The 25,393-nt window shown below is 42.6% G+C and overlaps 1 protein-coding gene and 1 pseudogene across 6 annotated transcripts in view; one reads left to right on the plus strand and one right to left on the minus strand.

Moving 5' to 3' along the window:
- The window catches only part of CCDC112 (coiled-coil domain containing 112), a 234,437-nt gene that overhangs the window by 99,905 nt on the left and 109,139 nt on the right, over positions 1 to 25,393 (minus strand). For 2 of the 5 annotated variants that reach the window (XM_079918788.1, XM_079918790.1), the window contains exons 1-2: positions 20,030 to 20,221; positions 19,328 to 19,390 (exon numbers count right to left, since the gene is read on the minus strand). The gene's annotated coding sequence lies outside the window, so the exon portion shown is untranslated. Of the gene's footprint in view, positions 1 to 19,327; positions 19,391 to 19,832; positions 19,991 to 20,029; positions 20,222 to 25,393 lie in introns of those variants that run through there. The other 3 variants (XM_079918786.1, XM_079918787.1, XM_079918789.1) reach the window with 2 other exon arrangements.
- Positions 20,280 to 20,980, plus strand: LOC307184862 (GTP:AMP phosphotransferase AK3, mitochondrial-like; annotated as a pseudogene). Its single transcript has one exon. The product of its transcript is annotated as a GTP:AMP phosphotransferase AK3, mitochondrial-like (transcript).

Here is a 25,393-nt window from a genome sequence, read left to right on the forward strand (position 1 = left end):
ACTTGCGTTTATGCAGAATTAATGCAGCTGGCAATCTCTGCTGGGTACACCACTCAGATTCACTACAGCTTTCTAGATGGTTCCCTCTAGCATCTTCCTTTGGCCTGTCATCGGCCCTTCCCAGCCATGCACCAAGGGGGCCCAGCACATGCACGTTCGTGAGAGGTATCTTAATATATTTTTCAGAAAAAATAACAATAACAACCACACCTAATCCTGTAAAGCTGAGTTCTGCTTCCTTCCGATTTCCTATGGATTCCCTTTCTGTATCTACACTTGTGTACCTCTCTCATCAGTTTGCTCAAGATTCCAAGTTATAGCACAGGACTGCAGGCTCCCCATATTCTAACACTCTCCCACCTCCTTTTTGAGGACTTAACATTTAAAAATAGATTTTACTTGTTTCTTTTTTAAAAATACCTACAATATTCACATGGTTTAAAATTCAAAAGTTACAAAAGCACATACAGTGAACTTTCCCTTCTTCACCTGATTCCCCAGATGCCCGGTTCCCTTCCTCAGAGGCATTCTACGCTATCATTTTCTTGCATGTTCTTCCAGAGCTACCATATATTTAGTTTCTCCCTTGCTTTTTCAACTGACATAAATATACTCTACACAAAATTCTTGTTTCTGCACTTGACAATGTGTACGCACTCTATGAAGAATGGTCTATCCGGGAACAATGTCTCTCTTCTGACAGCTTCAGGAGATGCCCATGTGGACTAGGAGGGAAAATGGTCTATATCTCAACCACGGAGGTAAGTGCAGTAACCTCCTCTAAGTGTGGGGAGACAGACACACACCTTACATCCTCTTCAAGACTGAAGGTAACAAGGCAACTTCTCAATGCCGAGCCAGCACTGGATACTGAGTAGGTCTCAACAGATATTTGCCAACTTATCAATAACCAAAAGTGTTGAACCTATAGAATTAAGGAATAAACATATTGCAGAACTGGTAAAAGCTGTTTAGAACCCATTAAAAGGTGTTTGTGGTAAAAACAAGTTTGTTTAGTACCTTTTTCTTGAGGCAAGTGTACACGCACACACACATATGCACTAGCCATGGGGCAAGGGCCCAGGGTCCAGCAGGACTGGCAGAAGGTGTGACCAAGAGCAGCAGGGAGGAGAGGTAACCCTAGGCGTGAGTGCAAACCAGAGCACATGGAAGGTGACAAGGGCAGGTCACCAAGCACCAGGGCTGAAGGGCAAGAGTGAGGCCAGAAACTGCAGGTGAGGCAAAAGCTACGATGCCAAGAAGGTCAAGAACTAGAGAGGAATAGCAGATAGGGTAAGAGAAGTGTTCAGGAGGTAGGATGGGAACCAAGGAAGGGCGCTGAGGAGTTTGCTCCTATGGCTGTCTAGCTGGGGAAGAGCCTGGCCAGCTCACCCGAGAGCGCCAGACCAAGTGATTGGTGGTGTAGCCCGTGTCTGGGCAAACCACACGTTTTGTTTGTTTGTTTGTTTATTTTTGTCATTGTTGTTGGTTTTTAATTTATTAATTTATTTATTTTTGGCTGCGTTGGGTCTTCGTTGCTATGTGCAGGTTTTCTCTAGTTGCATGGAGCGGGGGCTACTCTTCATTGCAGTGCGCAGGCTTCTCATTGCGGTGGCTTCTCTTGTTGCGCGGCATGTGCTCTAGGCGTGCAGTCTTCAGCAGTTGTGGCATGTGGGCTCAGTAGTTGTGGCTCGCAGGCTCTAGAGCACAGGCTCAGTATTTGTGGCACACAGGCTTAGTTGCTCTGTGGCATGTAGGATCTTCCTGGACTAGGGATCGAACCCATGTCCCCTGCATTGGCAGGCAGATTCTTAACCACTGTGCCACCAGGGAAGTCCCAAACCACACATTTTAAAAGGAACAGCTGCACACTTGGTGTGTTCTTCAAAGCCCCCCCAGACGCCCACTTGAATTCAATCCATTTAACAATTATCCAAGAACAGTCTCCTTGTTTTAAACTGTACACACGGTAGGATCAAGAATTCAGTGAGAGCTTTTCCCTCCTTTTAAAGACGATTAAAACAACTGGAACAAAAACAACAAAAAGACTTTGATATAAGGCCCTTAGAGGTTAAGGATCATGTCTGATTATGGCCATGAACTAATTAGCTGAACAGGGATTTACATTTTCTCTGATGACTTAAGAAGTCCTTCAGGCTACTTTCATTAAGGGGCTGTCAAAATCAGACCAAAACATCAGGCAGCCCATATTCAAGCCTGTCACCAGGCCTGGAGACAGCAAAGGGTCTGGAATTCCCAGGCAAAGTATTGCCCATCAACATTTTCCCTCCAGAGGAGTTCTGCCTGTAGCTCCATTTTAGCATGTCTCGGGGAGGGCTTCTCCAACAGGACAACCCCACTGACTCAGAATCCAGACAAGCAGAAGACTCAAACAACCGGAAGTAGTTCCCTGAGCATGTCCTTTTGCAAAAAGTAGCATCAGCCCAGAATCAGATACTGAGGACATAGTCACGAGACAGGTTCAGGGCATATGTTGGGCCCAACAGTTTACGTCTTCTAACCTGTCAGACTGCACAGTGATAATGACAGCAATGAGGTCCTCGAAGATCCTAAAGCTCTTGTAAATTGCCAAAGCAAGGGTAAACTCATTTTACTTGCTTCAGTGTCAATGCATTTCGCCGAATTCTAGTTCTTTGAAAGTTGGTAACCTAAGTATAACCATGATAAATAACCCGGTAAGGCAGAGTGATTAATCACAACATACCAGATCCCTAGCAGGCCAACTAAAGAGCAGTTTGCCAAATCCAGAAGTACACTACTAAATCACTACTGCCAGAGGCAGAGACCTTCTTTCCCACTGGAGAATATTAAGCTCATAGCTAACCCACACTTTGAAAACAAGTATCTTTATATTTCTGGTTTGTGAATTCAGCAGTGTCCCTCTCTGCAACAAACTGTTGTGACTTGAGGCCAAGGAAGGGTAAACCACCCTCTCGTGAAATCTTGCTCCAGTGGACAAAGCTTAAAAGCTTATTACAGAACAGTGAGGTTTCATGGACTACATCCAAACTCCTTCTATTTAGAAACCTTGCTCAGTTTACCTTGTGCACTGTCAGCCCCCTCATCAGTCACTGCTGGCTAGACACCGGGGGATCCGACAGGTGAGAAGCCTGTGGCTTTGTGTGCTTCCCACGTGCCCACAGACCACGGGCCCTAGGCTCTGCTTGCTGACCCCACTCCCCACACCCTGGTCCTCAACCCAAGCAACTCACTCCCGGTGTTGCCACCACCCCATAAATACATACCTCCCTCTACTGTCTTGGGTATCTGCTCTCAGGCATCACTTAAGTAGCCATAGCAGTTTATTTCTAGGTAATTCTCCTACACTTTATTCATGTTAAGCTACCTTATTATTTTGAATGCGAATCTGTATTTTAGATATTTTTCAAAAATACATTTCTTTCCTCCTCATTCTTTCACATCTATCCACTACCTATTGCTTCAAAGAATTAGCAGATTAATTAGACCATAGAGTGAGGATTCGTGGGGATGTGACAAAGGGCAATGTGACAGAGGGTAAAGACCAAATGCCTCACCATCATCACCACCACCATTATTATTAACTTCCTCCTCCTAAAGAAGAAAAGCTAACACTTTGGTGCCAGGGCCGATGCCAGGCTCTTCAAGGGCATCACCTTACTGAATTCTTATAGTTGTTCCTGGAGGGAACAGTTGTTATAGTCTCCATTGTGCAGATGAGGAAACTGAGGCTTTGATAGATTGACTTGTCCAAGAACACACATCTAGAAAGCATCAGAGTCGGAACAGTCAGACTCCAGGACCTGGGCTCTTAGCTACTAGGCAATACTGCCTCCCATTGTGGCTGGTCAAACTCTTACAAAGACCACTCTAAGGCCCTTAAGAGGGCAGTCCCATATTCAGACAGGAAGCACAGCTAAGGCTTTCTTAATCCAGCTGCAGTGCAGCAGATGATTGAATGGCCGTATGCAAATCAAATTTTTAAAAATCAAATCCTATTCTAAATTCACCGGGGAAGCTTGCTTTATTTCTTCACAAAGAGAAGGAAAATGTGATTATTGCAATACAATTAGTTCCAAATCATCTATCTGGTGAGCTTTAATTTTTATGGATATGACTACCTTAGAGTTGGGTTCAACTGCTGGTCCCTGACCCCCCTTAGCCCCAATTCACTCCCTGCTGACAATGTGGGTAACTTGTAATCCAGACAGAAGAGAGAGAAAACCTACATCCCCAGTGGCCAAAAATTGCTGGCCAGAGGGTAGAGTGGCAGGAATCAGTGCTCCTTTGGGGGGAGAAGGGGGAGGAGGAGAAGGAGATAGCCTAAAACACGCAGGAAAGCAGCCTTGCACGATGGCTAATTAATTCCTCAGTTAGCCCACTACATATTGCTCAGCTCCAGCAGCAAAATGAACTCAGCGGTGCCGTGAGTCAGAGACCCTTCATGAAGCTGTTTGAAATCCCCTGAGGAAAACAAGAGAGTCAATAAATATCATCATGTTATGTGTCCATGCTGCTTCTCCTGCAGATGAAATCAGCGGTGTGTAGCTTGAATCTTACCATAATTCCATCAGCACTGTGCTGGATCTGGAAGGTGGGGCCTTCAGCTCCAGAACTGCCGTCAGCAGACACCCCTCATCCACTGGCACCATCAGAGATGCCTCAGCTGCAGAAAGCCACTTTGCCCAAGGTCATGTCCTTCCCAGAGGAAGCCCACAATCAGTCACTGATGGAGGAAGGGTTGTTTACAAAGGCCCAGCCACACTGGCCCAAACTGGGACAACTCTGACAGGCTGTTTCAGATCCAGAGCTCTCCATGGGGTTGACGGAGGCTGTGGACCTGCACGGCCACTCAACTTCTCCCTCTGATCCACCTTCCCTCTCCCACGGGTGTTGATCCCAGGAATGGGATCTAATAAACATCCTTCACACTACACTCCACCTCAGAGTCTACCTACCAAAGAACCCAGCTTGTAACAACATCTACACAAACTATTATAAAACAAAAGTTATTATATTAAGTGGAAGGGCCTTACATTTATTGTCTATAAAATCTTCGAAGCTAGGGCTTCCCTGATGGTGCAGTGGTTGAGAGTCCGCCTGCCGATGCAGGGGACATGGGTTCGTGCCCCCGTCTGGGAAGATCCCACATGCCGTGGAGCAGCTGGGCCCGTGAGCCATGGCCGCTGGGCCTGCGTGTCCAGAGCCTGTGCTCCGCAACGGGAGAGGCCACAACAGTGAGAGGCCCGCGTACCGCGAAAAAAAAAAAAAATCTTGGAAGCTAGACTAGAGTTAACTGAGAATTTGTGTTTCCTCTTTTGATGGTGTCAATATTAGCAAGAATGACTGCTTACTATTTGAAATAAGGTACAACTTATTTATCAACCCATTTTTCTTCTATGGGACGTTCATCTGTGGATAAAACTATTTGGATCTACTTTACTTTTACTTGGTAGGTGTAAAAGACTGCAAAAATGATTACAATTCTTCCCCTTCCCGTACCTGAGCCTTTAGCAATGTGACTGCAACCCTTCCCATCAACAGGCAGGCTAGCCCTTGAATCCGGAGTACCCCTGTAACTTGCTTTGACTAATAGAATGTGGTGGAAATGATGCTGTGCAGTTCCAAGGCAGTCCCTTGAAGAGGCCTTGAACAATTCTGCTCTCTCTCAGATCCCTATCCAGACACCATGTGAAGAAGCCTAAGTTAGCCAGCTGGAAGGTAAGGAGACCATGTAAAGCAGTGACAAGCTGACCAACCTGGAACCACCCTACAGTTCCCAGCCAACCCAGCAGACTCATGACTGAGCCTTCCCAGACCGGAAGAACTGCCCAGCAAAGCTCAGTCCAAAGTGCTGATCCACAAAATTGTTAGCCACACAAACTGCTATTGGTTTAACCCACAACCATGGAGGCAGTTTGTTATGCGGCAAAAGCTATCTGATAAAATAGAGTAGCTAGTGGTTATCTCCAAGATTGATTCTGGAAAATGAACTTTTAGGCATATTGGTCCATTTCCAAAAAACCTGACAACCAACATCACTGTTTTTCTCTCCCATCTCCCTTTGTCCTTCTTCCAAGACAGGGATCTGAGTCAATGATATTGAGTAGATGGGACGAGATACAGGAAAAATTCTATATGGGTGCAGTTAAGATTTCACTTTACAAATCGCTCAAGAAAAGACTGCATAGTCTAAGAAATGAACTTTCAACCAATTATATAGGAACAGATTTGTGGTTAGGTTGGATGTTTGAGAACCATGATTCTGAAAGTCCCTATGTAGGCTGCTGTCTAATGTTCCTCTGTCCTATGGACAGAAAAGTGGGGAATTGTAACAGACTCCCTTAGAGAACCTTTAGGAACCCTGCAGCTTCCCTTGCCTGCTACGGATTACAGCAAGTATAGAAAGAAAGAATATCTCTACTTTTCCAGTAGTAGAATAAACAGTCTTAGAGCTTTTTTTTAAAAAAAAAAAATTATTTCAGAGCTTGACATTGTATTGTTTCTATATCTAGTACAAAGTTTGCTGGCGCTGCAGCCATTTCCTAGAAAAATGTCTCGCTGGTCTCTGGCCCAGGTCCTGACATAAACCTGGGTCTCTTTCTGATGCTGTGATTGTCCAGATAAATTTGCACCGAGCAGCTGTTTCCAACTGCTGCCTTGACACAGAGCGAGGGGTGCATTCCTCTGATACCTGGTGCCCGTCGTGGTTTGCTGAGTCATAGTTAAGACTTCAGAAATCAGACTCTCTTTACCTCAATCTCCAAAGCAAAATTTCCTACAAATTCAATGTTAGTTCATATAGGAACTTTAAATCTCTGAAAAACCCTTCATTTTCTGATACTTTTTATTTCTCCAACCTTGACACTTAGGATGCATCTGCATTAATGCAGCCACTTCCTGCTACCAGCAGCCAGAAGAAGCAGCTAAAAGAGATAGAGCGTTTACATGCCTGGGAGGTGGTAGCCACCTGTTGACTCACCGTGTGGGCACTCAGGACCTTCCGCGTGGGCAGCTGGCCCTGGGCAGATGTACGTGATTAGTGTGTATGCGCTAGCAAGGTACCCAGAAGGTCCTATGAGCAGGTCCCATTAAATCTTCCTAAATTAGGGCCCTGACCTCTCAATAACCTCTTTATATTTGCATGGGTCCAGCTGCACGGTCACACTGTCATTTTTATGACAGGGTTTTTGCTTAGAGAAAGATAAGGACATGAATGACAGTGGCCTCACATTCATCAGCAGCTAGAATGTTAGGAAGAACTGAAACGTGTGGTTTCTCCTCCTAACAAACTCCCTTTAGGTATTTTCTACCCCACTCGGTCCATACACATACACTCATTCACAAATACAGGGCTGTCGGTGTTGGCGGGGGGTGGGGGGTGGGGAGCGCTGCGGACATGGGTGTGGGTACATTCGTGTGACATAGTCTCCCTCCTCTCCTTTACAGGGAGGTAAAATCTGATCAAGATGAACATCTAGTGTGGTCTTCAAGGAGAAAGTTTCAGGATAGCCCAAGGCATGTGGGCGTGTTTGTGTCTGTGTACAAGGCGGAAGGGGAACCCCATCAGCTTTACCTGTGCGCTAAGGTGACAATGGAGAACGCAGACATGCATCCTCCTAACTCCTCTGAAACAGTTCCTCATGGGACCCCTCCAGCTAATGAATGTGCAAGTATCTAGTGAGCTCGCAAGACCACGTCTGTTCATTAAAGAACTGCTAACAATGTCAGGGGGCACTTCATAATCATGTTATGCATTTCTGAGCCTTGTTTGTTACATGTTTTAAAGTAAAACATAAAGTTTCTACAATTATAACTTTTAAACAGATGTTCAGTATTTTGAAGCTAATAAAGGCTGGACAAGTGCTTATAAGAATTCTATGCATTTCTAGATGTCTTACAGCAGGAAAATAATCCTGTGCAGTTTGAGCATTTAGGTCCTTAAACAAAGGTTTTAAGTTTTAAGAAGTGTAAAAAAACAGATGAACTATATGTAAGAACTGTTTATGAAAGATTAAACATCAAAGAGAGCATGAAACAAATAAAACTACACAAATGAAGAGAGAAAAGGAAGATGAATTCAGTAAGAAGAATGCAAAAATAAGAGTTCAGTAGAAAGGATGGTTAAAAACGTGTAGAATAAATATAAGACTTATGAAAACAATCTTGGGCTGAAATTAAAAAGAGAAACCCATGAGTAAATAAACAGGAATACTGCAAAGTAAGGCTTTGGGGACAAGAGTTAAATACAATAATATTTTATTAGTAAACACTAACGTTTTCTCAAAGAGTATATGTAATTCTGGGAAGAGCTATACTGAATGCACAGAATTCTCAAGGTGTCTAGTCACCTGTGTAAGCATATGTGTTGTAGCAGCAGCTGCTGGGGTCACCATCTTTGACTGGCTTAGTCACTGGCCGGTCAGGAACCTCAGTACAGAGGGCCTAGTCACTGCTTAATTGGCTATGGCTGTGTTTAAACACTTTGTTCTCATGTTGTTACAATAACAAAAATAATAGCAACTGTTTAAATATATTTTTCATACCTAAGCTTTATTGAGAGCTTACTATTCTCTAGGCCCTGTTCCAACCTCTTCACATGTAATATGGCATTGATCCTACTAGAACTATATTATCCTAATCTACAAACAAGGGATCTGAGACAGAGTTACTAGTCTCAAACTCAGATTAGCCTTTACCACTCTTCAAATGTCAGAGCTAAATTTATGGAGTAACATGAAGCGTAAAACTGCACCAAAGGCCTGGGATGCTCAAGGCCAGAGCTTTGCGGCTTGTTCCCGAACCACACTGGGCCATGCGGCACTGCAGTTTTCTACATCCATCTCCACTATTTCCAAAGGGAGCCTGTGAGGTGCCTCACAATCACCTGAGCCCTGGACATAGAGCTGGAGTCGCACCGGTTTATGGCCAACAGTAGGCACTATCTTTAATCCAAGCTAGCTAGGGAACTGAATGACCTTGTTTACTGAAACATCTCATTAACTGCGCAAGGCAGTACAATGGCTAAGAACAAAAGAGGGGCTGCTGTAGAGTCGGGCCTAGGTTCAAATCGAAGTCTACCACTTACAAGTAAGATTATGGGCAAGTCATTTACCATCTTTAAGCTTCTGTTTCCTCCTACACCGCAAAAAGATAAACAGAATTAGGTTTTACCTGCAGTATGAAGAATTTAAGTGAAAAATCCATAGACTCAGGTTTCCTAGAGTCAGCATTTCTAACACCTAGAAGGGTTTGCCAGGAAGGTTATAGAATTCCCTTTTCCATGAACCTTCAAAACTGTGACACAGCCTCATGAGTCAGAGGAGTTTCAATGAGACCTTCCCCCCTTCGGAGGGCAGTACTGGTGGTCTGTGAAGAAGCCACAGGTGGTCCCTCTGGTCTCTTCATATCAGTATTAATGATAGGCTTTTGCTTTTAACCTATTTGCTTGACAAAAGATAATTTTTACCTAATGTAATCACCGTCTCGTTTGCCCACATTCCAAGCTTTATTAAAACAGATTAGAAAATGAAGATATTTCTGTTTGAAAATTATCAGCCACGTCTGTTTCAAGATAGCAGAGAGCCCCCAGTCAAACTTAAGATGTGTCTGACACTCTTTATCAGTGAGCCAAAATGTATCAAAACCAAATACTTCCAAGCATCAATGAAATAAATAAGCAGAGAGACAGATGTAAAATGAGGAATGGTTACATTAAACAAAGAACTTAATCATCTTTTGTGCCTGAGCATTAAATTTGATTAACTTACGTCTAGTCTATTTTTTGTGGTAGGCAGAAAGTAGAGAGAAAGATGGGTAAACAAACATAGAATGTACAATCATGGGTTTTAGGCACCTGTGATGAGAGAGTCTGCCTGAGTGAATGAATGAGTTAGGCAGTTGCCAGTTCCACTTGGAGACATCGCTAGAGAAAGTCAGCTCAGTGTTTCTGCTCCAGGGCACACCAGACCCAGGAAAGAGTTGCCTAACAGTACAGAAGTAGATACAGATTCATTCCATCTATGGCGAGGGCCCACCACACGACCTCCGGAACGTGTCACACTACCTGAAACTGCCTGTAACGGAGGAACGTTCCATACGAGCAAGTGAGCAACTCTGAAAATTCATTCCATTATTCCACAATGATCGTGTCCTACACATGCAAGTCTTGGGCCGTGCTGGGGATACGATGGTGAACAAGACCTAATCCTTGCTCTCAGGACACTTAAGGTTAAAAAACACAATTACAGAAGAAGTCACAATCAAGTATAATGAGAATCATGATAGGGGAAGTAGAAGAGGGGTATGATAGGAACCCTAACGTAGTCTAGGGGTCTTGCTAAAAAGAAATAAAGCCAGACACCAGTTAAAGGTAGTAAAGGCAGATTTTATTCAGTAACTACTGCAGTAGGGGAAAGAGACTTCAGTAAAAAAACTGAGCTCAATTCCAAAGCCAATATAGACAGATAGGGGTTCACAGCCAACAAGCAGAGTGAGGGGGGTCAGTGGATGGAAAATTACTAAGAGGACACTTCAAGGGTTAGGGATTCTTGCTAAATTGGCCTAACAGGAGTTTTGCTAAAGGCAGGCCAGGGACTTAGACATCAAGAGTGGGGGATGAGGAACTTGATGAGATATCAAAGGTGGTCAGACATCAAGGAAGGGGGGATTCTCACTAAACTGTCTTAGCAGGATTCTTGCGAAAACTGGCCTCAGCAGGCTAAGGACAGGGCCCAAGGACAAGGTCTAGTCAAAAAAAGGGCTCAGAGGAGGCTGTCTAAAGTTTGGTCAAGAAGAAAGTCTTTGTCAGAGTTCTTGTTGCACAGAAAGGAGTATTTCAGCTACAAACTGAAAGCTCACTAAAGTTGGATTAGGGCATATCCTTGGAAGAGAGAAGAGCATGTGTGAAGGCCTCAGAGTTCGGGGAGCACAATGCATTTGGGAAAGTGAAAGAAACTGGTTATGACTGGTCAATAAAGTTTGAGGCAAAGAGGGTAGGAAGTGAGACTAGAGGCATAAGCAACAAAGAGCTTTGGGGGTTTTGTAAATCTTGTTAGAAGCTCAGATTTTGTCCTACGGCCAATGGGGAAGACTGAGCTGGGGGAGTAATATGACTTGATTTCTCTAGCCTGCAGAGTGGAAGGAAGAGAGACTGGAGGGGGCAAGACTGGGGGCAGGGAGTCCAGCTGAGCACGTGCTGCAGTAATTTGGGTGTGAGTTAATATAACTTGGATGAGAGTGGTGGCATGGAGCTAGAGAGAAATAGAAGAATTAAGTTCTTTAGGAAATAAGAATAATAGGACTTCGGGCATGAGTTAATGGGAGAGAGAAAGGTAGGAGTCAAGAACAACTCCCAGGTTTCTGACTTTGGCAAGTGGATGGCTACTGAAGTTAGGAACGCTGGTGGAAGAACAGCTTGTGGGAAAAGGTTAGTTTGAAACATATCGAGTTTGAGTCATAAGACATTTGAGTTTGGAGCTCAGGTGTTGAAACCCTACTACCTTCAGTCCTATAGTGCCTTGCACTGTCTCTAGAGGGCTGATGGGGCCAATCTCACTGATTATCAGGTACTTGGTCTGAAGACTCACCTACACTGGGAAAGGTAGGAAGGTGGGAAGTCAGGAGACAGATGTTAGAGAAAGGGGTAGCCAGATAGAAAGAATAAGGAGAGGGACAGCCAGTAGAAAGAGAATGTAGGAAACATCAAAAAGGGTAATTAGCTCCTGTTTTCCCTCTCACCATTCTGGAAGCCACCTCAGCCCTGGCCCAGCTTCTAAGACCAAGGTTAGGAGGTATCTTTCACCTTCCACAAATTCACACACCATGGGGAGGATTAACAGTCTGCAGGAAACTTTTCCACAAATAATCCAATTTATAAAGTGATTTGGAGACAAATTACTGGTTAAGATTAAGATGCCTTCCCATATGCCTGCTTCAACCTGGATAGACCTCAGAAACATAAAGCTGAATGAAGAAAGCAAGTTGCACAATGAAACATAAATACGGAAAATCCTTTTATGGATACACACATATATGTAAAAACATGGTTAATTGTTACCTGAAGGGAAGGAGGAAGAAGAATGAGCTAACGAAGAAATACAAAGGAGACTTCAACCATATCTGTAACAATTTTTTTAAATCTATTTAAAATAAAGATCTGAAGCATATTTGGCAAAATGTTAACATTTGCTGAATCTGGGAGTCTGGCATACATATTTATTAAAATATCTCATTAAAATAGCTGTATGAAATCTTTCTTATGCAAGAATTCCAAATAATATAGGTAGATACTCTCCCTCCAGGAGGTAGAGCCTAACCCCATCCTTCCCAAGGGTAGGCTAGACTCAGTTCCTAAGGCTAGACATAGTAGGGGAAGGGATAAGTAATGACTGTACAGTGGAGAAACCTGGCAGACACTACCTTGGCCAAGCAAAAAGGTTTAGTATCACCAGAGATGTCAGGTGGTATCATGTACCCCTGATATCATGTGACAAGAAGAGCACTTTAACTCTTTGGTATCCTTTCCAGAAACTTATAATCATGTGAAAAACAAAAGATAAACCCATTCTATGGGATACCTTGCCAAGTACTCTCAAGACTGTCAAAGTCACAAAAAACAAGGAAAGATGAGGAAACTGTCGCAGACAAGAGGAGACTGAGGAGATATGACAATTAAATGTAATGTGGTTGCCTGAACTGGAATCTGGAAGAGAAAGAGGACATTAATCCAAAAGGTGGTGAAATTCAAATAAAGTCTGGAGTTTAGTTAATACAATGTACCAAGGTTGGTTTCTCAGTTGCAACAAATGTATGGTGGTTATGTAAGATGTTAACAACAGGGGAAACTGGAGGATGAGGCATAGGAAAACTCTGTACTACTTAACGCAACTTTTCTGTAAATCTAACATTATTCCACCAAAAAAAGTTTATTTTTTAAAGAATGACTGTATGTCATCAAGAACCCTCCAACTCAAAATGAAGCCAATGAGGGCTTCCCTGGTGGCACAGTGGTTGAGAGTCCGCCTGCCGATGCAGGGAACATGGGTTCGAGCCCCGGTCCGGGAGGATCCCACATGCCGCGAAGCGGCTGGGCCCATGAGTCATGGCTGCTGAGCCTGCGCGTCCGGAGCCTGTGCTCCACAGCAGGAGAGGCCACAACAGTGAGAGGCCTCCGTACAGAAAAAAAAAAAAAAAAAAAAAAAATGAAGCCAATGAGAAATCACCTGTACCTTTGGGAGTCGCAGCACATTATGAAAGTACAGTGGTACCTTATTTCCCAACCCAAATCAAGAAGGGAGTGCACCATGGGGGTCAATTTTTCAGAACACTGAAACTAACCCTTCAATCACAAAAAATATTACTTTCAGCAATTTTTTTTGATGGCAAGCCTTCAAAAGTAGATGATAAAGTTCCCTGCCCTCTGAGCAGAGAACAGTAAGTGTAACTGAATCCTTTCTGGGTTAATCAGGGTCACCGGTGTGAACGTCTGTTATTACATCATACCAAGCTTTCAGTTTTCTTTACTGAGTCATGGAATTGGAAATGCAGAGGCCATCTCTCCACACCTAAGAAATGACTAAGGAGAGGCCAAAAATGATGGATGTGGATTAAGAATGTGCCAGGTGTTTGCGTAACCACAGGTGAGCCAGCACGGAGTAGAAAGCATCTTCCACCCTCTTAAATAAGCAATTTAGCTGGAGAGCAGCTGATTTCCCCTTTCTGTGCCTTTTCATGGTTTGTAACACAATTTCTGTAGTTTGCTGAATGCAAAGCGTATCCTCTGGACAACTGAAGACCCCAATAATCCTTATTTATCTCATGCCAGGCCTGGGAGGCAGGTGAAGGGGCGGTAAACTCATTGATATTTTCAGGAGGGAGTTTAAATTGTGACCCTTTCCAGCTCTACTTAGGGAATATCTTCTTTATGATGTATACCATGGAGAATTATTTGGCTTCTATTACATGTAGGAGTGTCTAATAAAACCAAAGAAAGCAGTATGACATGAGTCTTGGTGACAGGTCGCCAGAGAAGCAGAGGAGGGGGATTAAAATCCTGACTTCCCACCAAGTCTTTTCTGTTATCCTCTTTCAGGGATGTACACCTGCCTGGGCTTTCTCCGTGGAAAGACCATGTCTCCCTGGAGCCCAACCATGGCCCACCTGCACCGCCCAGTCAAGAGATGGGCCCCTCCTCTGGAAAATGGATTTCACCCAGCTCTCCGTCCCAGCTTGTCATTCAGTCAACCCCCGAACCTTTCCTTACTCTTACATGAAGACAGGATTGCCAGTGCCTTCCTAGGGTATCCTTCCCTTGAATGACTTCTGCAACTAGAATGTAAACCCCTCAAGTACTGCAGGCTCTATTTCCTGCCTAAATCACCTTGTTCAACATCAGATTAGCTGAGTGCTTATGCAATAAATCTCTCCAAGTAACCAGATGAGGCACCAGGTGACAAGTGCCACGAAGAGGAGATATTTAAAGAGCAATGGGAGTGTTCAAGAAGCTTCCTATGCAATGTCCACTTTGACACTTGATTGTTGGAGACAGGATTTGAGCTTCTGTCAGCATCACAGATATAAACAAGCTAGGCTGAGGCCAGAGGTTTGGACCTGAAACTGTCAGCTAACTAATCTTAAACAAAAGATATCTTAATGTCCATACTCTGTCTCCCTTGCTCTAGGAAAGTATGCAAAGATCTGTACTCATTTAGGGCAGAGTTTCTCCCCTTCAGTACTATTCACGTTTGGGGCCTGATAATCCTTCGTTGTGGAGGGCTGTCCTGTGCAATGTAGGAAGTGTAGCTGCTAGAGTTAGCGAATTTAAACACAGCGTTCCCAGTTAAATTTGAATTTCAGATAACCAGCAAGTTTTTTTTAGTATATGTACATCCCACGCAATATTAATAGCATCTCTGGCCTCTATCCATCGGAGACCAGCGGCATTACCACCATCCATCCCCAAGTTGTGACAACCTAAAATACTACCAGACATTGTTAAATGTCCCTTGGGGGGCAAAGCTGTCCCTGCTTGAGAACCACTAATTCAGGGTAACACATCAGAAGGCTACAGATCTGAACGTCTCTATCTTAGCTCCCAGAAATACTGTGTCTGGTAAAGTATCAGTGAATGAATTAGCCATGTGAGACACTCCTCAGCACGACTTACTGAAGTACTCATTTTGAAAACGTTACTTATTCTGCTTTTTAATGTCCCTTTGAGATCAGCTCCCTTTAGGTTTTCTTGTCAGATAGACTCTTGGCTCTCTTTCAGAATTAGCAGGCTCATTTTGATCAGATAATGTAAATTATGAAAACTACCATCTTTCCCTTTTTCCTTAACTGCTAGAAAGCTTAGAGGTAAATGTAATGCTTAGTTGCAGAAACCATCAAAGCTCATGTGGCTAAATATTTTCTTTTTTAAAACAAACATCTGCATAGCGGCTCTTATATGCCACGTATATTTTAAATGCTCTACGAATACTACCTTCTTGAAATCATTCTTTCACTATAACAACCTTATGGATAAGTACTATTATTATCCTCTCTTTGCAGGTAATAAACTGAGGTCATTTCTTTTTCATATTTCTATGAATTATTTCCTCCTCCTCATCATCCTTATTTTATAAGCCCCTTCAGATTCTGTTTAAAAGTCAATGGGGCAGAAGTTATTGTACCACACACCTCCAGCACCGCAGGTCCTCTCAGCCTCCCATCTCTTGTTCCAAATACCACCACGGCTACCAGTTCCAACTACTTGCAGGTACACTTCTCAGAGCCCAGCCTCGTGCCCAGGCCACACCCCTTTCATCTCTCATCCTGGGCCTCCCTGTTCACACTGAGATGTGGGACACAAGGGATCTTGCCCCAGAGCCCAGAACTGTACAACCCATAATTGCAGAGGAATAAACCCCTTGTGGTCAAGGTGTTGCCAAACAGGAGCCGGAAACTGGTAGATAAATTCATTCTCTGTTTTTTCACTCCAGAAAGACTGAGATGCAGCTTTTCAGAGGCTGCTTCTTTAAGACAGAGCAACCAGGAGCACTGGGTGGCGACCAGCTCAATTACGCCTGCTCCAATTTCTCTCCCTCCTTCCCTGCCTCACTCCTGTGTCTCTCAGGTCTCTGGCTTCTGCTCCTTGGCATTGTACTTGCTAACAAGAAGCAGCAACATGTCATTGTCTGGCTCTGCTTTCTCAGGAATCAGACTAAGACAAGTATACATAATTATAAACAAAATCACACCGAATGGACGTTTACCTAGTTATTTCCATTAACTTCAGTCACTAATATTTCTTGTGGTCCAGTTGGAATACAATCGTGGAACAACTATCCCTAGCAGGACTTTAAGGGCCTATGCCATCATCTTTACAGCTGAGGATACCAAGACCCAGAGAGGGAAGGGGATTGTTCAAGATCACATTCCCTGTTACTGGCGTGTGAATACAGTACAAACGTTTATTTAGTGCCCACGGTGTCAAATTTCCATATAAATGATTGTACTCTGTGCTTGAACATTCGGTAATTAGTATTATTGTCCTCACTGTATGCACAAGAAACAGAGGGCCAGAAAAAGTGAAATGAAATGTTTAAGGTCACAGCTTTAGCAAATGGAAGAATCAGGTTTACATCAAGCCTCCAAACTCCACATATCCAGTTCTTTCCCCAACTGTTTCCCAGAGGTAGGGATGTAGGCCCTGGCTGTCCTGGGAACTGGGTGGAAAACCATGATGGACCTTGCAGGAAAACAGGCTTTCAACTCAAGTCCTAGCCCTGCCACTTAATAGCTTTGTGACCTTAAGTTACTTCATTTTTCTGAGCCTTGATTTTTAATTCCGAAAATGGAGATCCTAACATCTACTCAGAGTGTGGCTATGAAGAGGAAATGAGATAACATATGTAAATCTCCCACCGCAGTGCCTGTACACAGTAAGTGCTTAATAAATGTTGGCCAGTATCAGTTCTGTGGAATCAAAGATGGCTCCCAAACACAATATTAGCTTCTCTTTTGTAAGTGCTTATTAAGTGTCACACATGGTGCTAAGCATTTCCTATAGAAGAAGGGATCACTTCTAACCATCCCAGCCTCAGAGAGGGAAGGAATCGATGAAGGGGAGTGTCTATTAGTCAGTCAAGTTTGCCGTCGTTGAACTTTGCCCTATCTGTGTAACAGTTTTAAAACAAATTTATAGCTTAGTTTTGTCCTAAGCAAGAACACTGTGAAGTATTAGGTTGGATGTGCTAGCTATATTTTTCTTATGCACCTTAAAACATACATACTCTTCGTTATAATTTAAAAGTGTTATTATTTAACATACTCAAGAAAAAATATGAGATAGAACAAGATTAGCAAAAGGTTGATCACTGTTGAAACTAGAGTACATGGGGCTACACCACTACCTCTCTAATTTTAGGTATCTGTGAAATTTTCATAATAAAATAGTTTTAAAAATAAAATAAAACACAATTATCAAACCTGGAGGTGGGGGAGGGGAATGTTCTTTCACAGAGACCTAAACTTATCTCACATTCTCCAGAGAAGCAACTGTCACACCTTGGGAAACACTGGTCCATAATACCCGTGAGAAGGTCATGGCACAGGGACAGACACTCAGCCTTCTTTCTATCTCATAGGCTGCATCCTCTGTGCTTAGAAGAACTGGTCACACAGATAAATGCCTGATTAAAGTTTGCTGAGTCAACGAATGAATGATTAGTACTATAAAAACCGGCATAATCTGAAGAGCCCCTGCTGTTTTTCTTTTACTGCTATGCCATTTGGATTCCATTACTGTGAAAAATACCTAGAAAGTTTCCATAAACTTCCACAGTCACATCTGGTTGGCACCGGATGCGTTTTGCTAAATGAGATCAAATGTATTGTCTGATATTACTTGGCTACTACTAGTTTATATGTATTTGGTCAAAGAACCTCTTACCAGATGCTATTAAGAGTAAGTTTTAAAACCCTTTGTCACTTACCAGCAGGCCAACACCGACTGTGTCTGCTCTAAGCTGCTCTGGGACACATCCTCTCCCACTCACACCTATAGCCAAGTGAACCCTACCACACTCCACAGATACTCCTCTGAAATATTCTGTGATCAGAGTCTGGTACCAAATTAGAAATCTCAGTTAAAGGCTGAACACACTAGAAGGCTAAATCTATCTAGTAGGATAGAAAGGCCTTGGCAGGATCACTTTTTATATATATAATTAGTTATCCTAAAAGACAGTCATAGTGTGCTGTTTTATTATGCAAAGCAGTTAGTATTATGCAAAATACTGTTTCAAGTTATAACATGATTTTTTTTTCCTTTGCTGGAAGATATGAGCTAAATTTCTATTAAATATCCATATACCTTTTGAAACACCTTATGTATTCAGTGTAACTCTTTTGAATATAGCAACAATAAAAGAGATTATATGACTAACTTAAATATCTAAAATAGCAAAAACTATTTTTTCTTTAAGTCTGAGAAATTAGAGCAGCAGTTCTACTTTGCTACCATAAAATAAAAATACAGAAATTAGGTTTCCAATCCCAAAATCTTTTTTCTGGAAATAGCTTTCTCTCTTGCTCATAGAATGAGAACAAGCCATCATATCATTTTTATGGATTTTTTCAGAAATGAAGTGGCTCAAGAATGGTTAGAGGGACTTCCCTGGTGGAGCTGTGGTTAAGAATCTGCCTGCCAACGCAGGGGACACGGGTTGGAGCCCTGGTCCGGGAAGACCCCACATGCCACGGAGCAGCTAAGCCCATGTGGCACAACTACTAAGCCTGCACTCTAGAGCCCGCAAGCCACAACTACTGAGCCCACGGGCCACAATTTCTGAAGCCTGCGCGCCTAGAGCCCGTGCTCCGCAACAAGAGAAGCCACTGCAGTGAGAAGCCTGCACACCGCAATGAAGAGTAGCCCCCGCTCGCCGCAACTAGAGAAAAGCCCGCATGCAGCAACGAAGACCCAACGCAGCCAAAAATAAATAAATAAATATTTATTTATTTATTTTTAAAAAATGGTTAGAGAAGGAAGCGGATGCAAGGTTGGTGGCTCAGCAGCCTCTAATTAGAGTAGCGCCATATGATGCACAGTCTGATACTGTATTAAGCCAGTGCACTTGGACCACCTGAGACAAAGCTGAGGATCTGTTTCACATCTTGCTGAGTAAACCAAACCCCAAGTACTTTTCCAGGGAAGTGATTAGAAGGTAATTGTCACTTTAAAAATTCTACATGGAAATAAACTGCAAATGGTCCATAAACAAATGAAAAGATGCTCAATCTCACTTATGTTGAAGAAATTAAAATTAAAATAGTACTTTCTCACCTCTTTGTTGGTCTATTGACATAGCCTTCTAACTGCTCTCCTTCTTGAAGATGGAGCAATCATCTAAAAACAAAAATCAAGTCATGTCCTTCCACTGCTTGAAACCCAGCTTTCCAGTTCACTTAATAGTTATATTTAAACGTAAATTACATCTTTCTTTAGCCTAAATTGTATCATTCTGCAACTTTTTGCATTTACAATGTCTTAGAAATCTTTTCATGTTAACACATAGAGATATGTCTTTTTAGCTGCTGCATTAATATTCCATAGTATGGCTAAGGTTCACTTAGCTATTCTCTAATTAATGAACAGTTAAATTGTTAATAGTTTTTTGCTGTTATAAATAAGGCTGAAATGAACATCCTATACCCTTCTTGTCACTTGAGAGTGTTTTTCCAAGGAAGATACTGAGAAGGAATTTTTTTTTAAAATGGCCACTGCCAAGTTGCCTTCCAAACCAGCTGTGGGGGCACCCCACCAGCAGGAGTGTGAGAGACCTACTTACACCTTTGCCAACATTTGCTTCTAGATGTTCTGAACTGTTCCGCTGTCTAGTTCCGTGACTTGTATCATTCTTTAATTCCAGAAATTCTTGTCTTTAATAATCTCTTTAAGTACTGTATCCCTCCCTCCTCCCCTTTTCCTCCTGTGTAAGGTGGAACTTTTGAATCTACACTTTGTTTCTTCATTTTCCTTTCATACCTCCCATCTCTTCCGCCCTTCACACTGCATTGTGGGAGAATTCCTTGACTCAGTCTTACAACTCACGCATACGCTCTTCTTCCGTAGCGTCCGTCCGTTTCCAAGTGGGTTACGCCCTCTCGCTCTCTGCGCTTCTTCGTGGCTCCACCCCCGACGTCAGGCCGCCGCGACTGGGAGCGAGCGCGCAGGCGCAGCTGGCTTCCAACCAGAAGCCCAATCGTTGGCTTGGCCCTGGCCTCACTCAGCAGCCATGGGAGCGTCAAGGCAGTTCCAGCGCGCTCCATGATCATGGGCACCCCGGGCTCCAGCAAGAGCACCGTGGCGCTGCGCATCATCAAACACTTCCAGCTGAAGAAGTTCTCCAGTGGGGACGTGCTCTGAGACAACATGCTGAGGGACACAGAAATTGGTGTGCTGGCCAACATTTTCATGTCCCAGGGGAAGTTCATCCCAGACGACCTCATGACTCGGCTGATCCTCCAGGAGCTGAAAAATTTCACCCAGTATAACTGGCTGTTGTGTGGTTTCCCCAAGACACTCACACAGGCTGAAGCCCTGGATAGAGTTGATCCGGTACACCTGGTGATGAACCTGAACGTGCCCTTTGCGATCATCCGGCAACGCCTCACGGCTCGCTGGATTCATCCAGCCAGTGGCCGCGGCTACAACCTCGAATTTAACCCTCCCAAAGCAGTCGACGTGGATGATGTGACTGGAGAGCCTCTCATTCAGCGTGTGGATGATAAACCAGAAACACTTATCAAGAGAATGAAGGTTTACTAAGACCAAACAAAACTGGTCCTGGAATATTACGAGAAAAAGGGAGTGTTGGAAACATTTTCTGGAACAGAAACCAATCAGATCTGGGCCTGTATACATGGTTTCCTGCAAACAAAAGTCCCACAGAGACCCCAAAAAACTCAATTACCCCACGAGGAAAAATCCTTGTGAATAGCAAGATGAGCAGAACTCTTCCTTTCTTCACATGGAGTTCCTTGTTCTAAGATCCCACCATGAATGAATTCTTTGAAAATTTTATTAGTTTCACTTCTGTGGATTTTATTCGGGATACTAAGGATATGCCAAATGAGTCTGATAGTAAGATTTGTCTTTTGGGGACTTCCCTGGTGGCGCAGTGGTTAAGAATCCACCTGCCAATGCAGGGGACACGGGTTCGAGCCCTGGTCCAGGAAGATCCCACATGCCACGGAGTAACTAAGCCCATGCGCCACAACTACTGAGCCCAAGTGCCACAATGACTGAAGCCCACAGGCCTAGAGCCTGTGCTCCGCAACAAGAGAAGGCACTGCAAGAAGAAGCCTACACGCCTCAACAAAGAGTAGCCCCTGCCTTTGCAACTAGAGAAAGCCTGCACGCAGCAACGAAGACCCAACACAGCCAAAAATAATTAATTTAAAAAAAGATTTTTTTTTTGAAATTGTCTAGTGTGTTTTATCCAGCTGTCTTCTGTGAGTGTGCAATTCAGAAACATTAAAAATGTCTAAACTTTAAAAAATTCTTATAGACCAAAAGTACAAGAGCAACTGGTAGTAATCTAACTTGTGTTCAGTAAGAATAAGTGATTGGTAAGGTTTCATATTTTTCTGGAAAAGTAAAAAATTAACATTATACTAATTTGCAGAAAGTATTTCATCAGAAGCTTTTGTGTAGCCAGATACCAAAAAAGACATTTCTAGCACAGGGGATGTGGTTTTGTGAGATGCTACCTCTATAAAATTCGATAAAAATAACTGGATTTACCAATCCACTGCAGAATGCGAGTTTACTGATGTCTTTAAGAAACCTATAAGGAGGACGTATGAGCTATATTACTTTTGTTGTTAAACATACCTTCAGTTTACTCAGAATTTTCAATTTGCTATAAAAAAAATTTAGGAAGGTATTACTTCGATATGATTTTTTTTCTTTTGAAAATACGTGTTCACTGAGGGATATAACATGTTAGAAACTGACATTGTAAGTTCTTGTACAAGCACCAAAATTGAATGCATTTTCTTTAATGGAAAATGTAATTGACGTCTTATGTTTTCAGATGTTACTGAAAACAGTGGTTAACACTGTGCGCTTCCCCTGCTGGGGGCATTGGTTCAATCCCTGGTTGGGGAACTAAGATCCCACATCCCACATCCCATGCAGCCAAAAAAAAAGTGTTTTAGGATCTACTTGACAGTTCTCTTTTTGATCTCTATGCCTTGGTGAGTAACAAAGTATTTTAAAAAGAAGAATGAATAGAAGAAAACTTGTGATACTGCATAAAATAAAATACTGTATCATTAGGAAATAGAAATAGATCAAGCATGCCTGGTGGGAAATTTCCTTGACAGAAATAACCATCATAATTAGAAAACAGATGTGGCAATAGAAAGGCTTTATATGACAGGACCAGGAAAGTAATTGAATTTGCTGAAGGTAGAGTTCTTTATTCCTGATCAAAGAAGTTGATACCTGCTGGCGTTCGCTGACATCCTATCTTAAGGGGAAAAAATCTTGCCAGTGTGTGTAATCTGAGAATGAGTGCTTATGTACTGTGCCCTGGAGTAGTGGGGCAGTATGAGAAATGGAGGAGAAACCAGACTATATCTTAAATGGTATATTTATTTTTATTTTACTTGGTGCTAAATCAAATGAAACAAGTCCTTGTACAAGCTATTACTAACTGCCTTTGAAAAATTCAGCCCATCTTACTCCAGGCACTTCAAATACAAATACCAGCAAGTGTTTCTTATGTATTTGAGGGGAAAACTTATTTTTCTTTCTTTTGATTTTATTTTTCATTCATTGTCAATTTTTCAATATGGACCAAGCCTTTTAAAAAGAATTACAGAAAACATTTCATTCTTTAAAATACTTTCTATAATGTCTTATTTGAATATTGTTATACGCTTTCCAAAAAGTAAACTACTAAACTTACGAACTATCACTAGTCACTAGGTTATAAGACATCATCAGTCTTTAATAAAATTAAATTTCAGGAAAAATATCAGTTTCATCTGCTTATTGTTTTTTATTATAAGGACCAAATTTTAATCTCCATGACCTCCAGTTGATTTATTTGCGACTGCTCTATCCTCACACATCTATCAGAAAAATCGACTTATGCTTATTCTTAATTCCTGCTTTGCTTGCTCTATCATTTATCTTGCTTGGGCGTTGTTAGTTCATCCATCTTGTTGAGTTTGTAATCTTTTGTAGCGTTGGTCTTCTTCATATGTGTGGTGATCTTGTCTCTGTAATCTATATGGTTGAGATTCTCCATTAAATTGCATTGTCTGTCAATGGGTAGTCATCTTCTTGGGGAGATTGCTGTTCTAAATTGTCCTCTGGCCTTTTCTCAGGGACAGTGAAGAAGGAAAAGCCACTGGGTGAGATTTCTCTGGGGTGTTCAGGTCTGGTGCCCAATTCCCCTCCTCATGACACAGAGCCATATCCATCTAATCTGGGCTCCCTGGCCATGACTCCTACCTGGAGGCTGACACTTTGTCACTGCTGTTTGGCTCAAGAGCAGATGGAAAGGCATCAGTAGAGGATGAACTGATGGCCCCTCCTGCAGCAGTGCCCCAAGGACCGAAGTGTTGATTGTCCTTGTTACCCTCCTGCTTCGGGTGTCTGCCACCTTGGGGATGGAGTCTTGGTGCTCCTTCACCTTTTTGGCACTAGTCTTCTGTACACATTTTAGATTGGGCTCTGCGTTTTTGCATCAATCCAGTGTACATCCCATACTTTAGGATTTATCCTGGTTTCTGGTTCACTGAAAGTTTCACTTCTTACTTAGGATCATCAGTTAAGGCCCTTGCTGCAGGGATGAAGATGCTGGACGATATACTTAGTCCACCACCCTGAAATGGAACCACATTTCCTTGTCCACCCTCAAAATTCATAAGTCGTCAGGCCTAGAGCATGGCTTTCAACTCTGGCTGCACATTAGAATCAGCTGGGAGCTTTAAGACAGAACATTGACACCCTGGATATTTTTATTTGGTTATCATGGGTAGAGGCCATGGTTATTGCTATGTTTGCTGTATTTTCAAAGCTCCCTGGCTTTTGTAAACCACTACCTTCAAGCAGCAGAGCTGACTTCCTCTGAGAGGGCAAGCCTTCTGAACAGTTTTCTACAGAGACTCAGAACCACCTGGCAGTCTCGCTGGCTAGAACATTCATCACAAAAGGCTCTGCCCTCCTTGTTGTACTTTTTTCTCCCACACATGGAAATATTGAAGCAATGGATATTTTATCATTAGTCATCACCATGGATAACTAACACTTTTCATTTTAGCTGTTGTTTATCAAGTGCCACATCAAATGTCACTCTAGTTACTGATTTTTGAAAGCTTGCTTACGTAAATATCTTTTCCTGTGTGGCCAGTGGGTCGAGTTCTGATATCTCTATTGTATTTAAACTCAGCTGATGATGCTCATTTTTCAAGTATGCAGGTTGTGAAACCAACTTGCAATGAAATCATGATATATTTGTTTGATGTTTTCTAGTCTACAATAGCTTTTGTTTAGTTCTAACTAAAAATCCGGGGAAAAGCCAATTAAATGGATTCTGAAGATGAAGTAACCCAAAACAATGCATTTCTCTAAAAAACAGCTAAATTTTCTATTAATAATTGACATAAACTTACATAAACTGAAATGGGAACATGTTTATGTGCAATTGTGGGATGTCCTTATTCTCCAATTAGGCCTATGATCATGGTCTTGTGAGATCCTTGCACATTTTTGGTGGTTGACCATCTAGACAGCTTTACAGTGATGCCTTCTCCAGCAAGGAATAGGAAAACACCAGGTATGCAGAATGAAATGAGTTTGAATAGAGTGCAGGTGGGGAGTAGGTATTAGGAAGAAGAAAAGATGGGGGATGTGTGTAAGAGAACTTTGAATATTATGACACAGTAGCACTGCTCTCCTTTCAGCAAGATGAGAAAATCTTCATAATGTCAGGAGATTGGAAAAAAAATATTCAAAATTGGTGGTGGTGGTGGAGGACTCCAAAGGGGGTAGGATTACTTATAGGCAATGAGAATGTGTGTTTAGTAAAGAGGATGTCAGGCCACGTGGATACAGAATTTGGCTACTGTCAAACTGTAAGGCTTTGGGAATTTATCAGATATCCCACTGAGCCACTGTTGCATGGATGGCAAAAACCCACCCAATTATGATTATGGGTAAGAGAAGAAGTCATGAGGTGAAAGAAACGAGGAGGAAGTAAAGTTAGATGTTGACTGGAAAGACACTGGGGGGAGAATGGGAAATTGTTACTAGGCGGGACATCGAATTGGAGGGTGGAATAAATTAGAAGAAAATCTTTAGAACTAAGAAAGAAATTAGAAAATATTGGCA

This window comes from Stenella coeruleoalba (genome assembly GCF_951394435.1).
Source record: "Stenella coeruleoalba genome assembly, chromosome: 3".
NCBI lineage: Eukaryota > Metazoa > Chordata > Mammalia > Artiodactyla > Delphinidae > Stenella > Stenella coeruleoalba.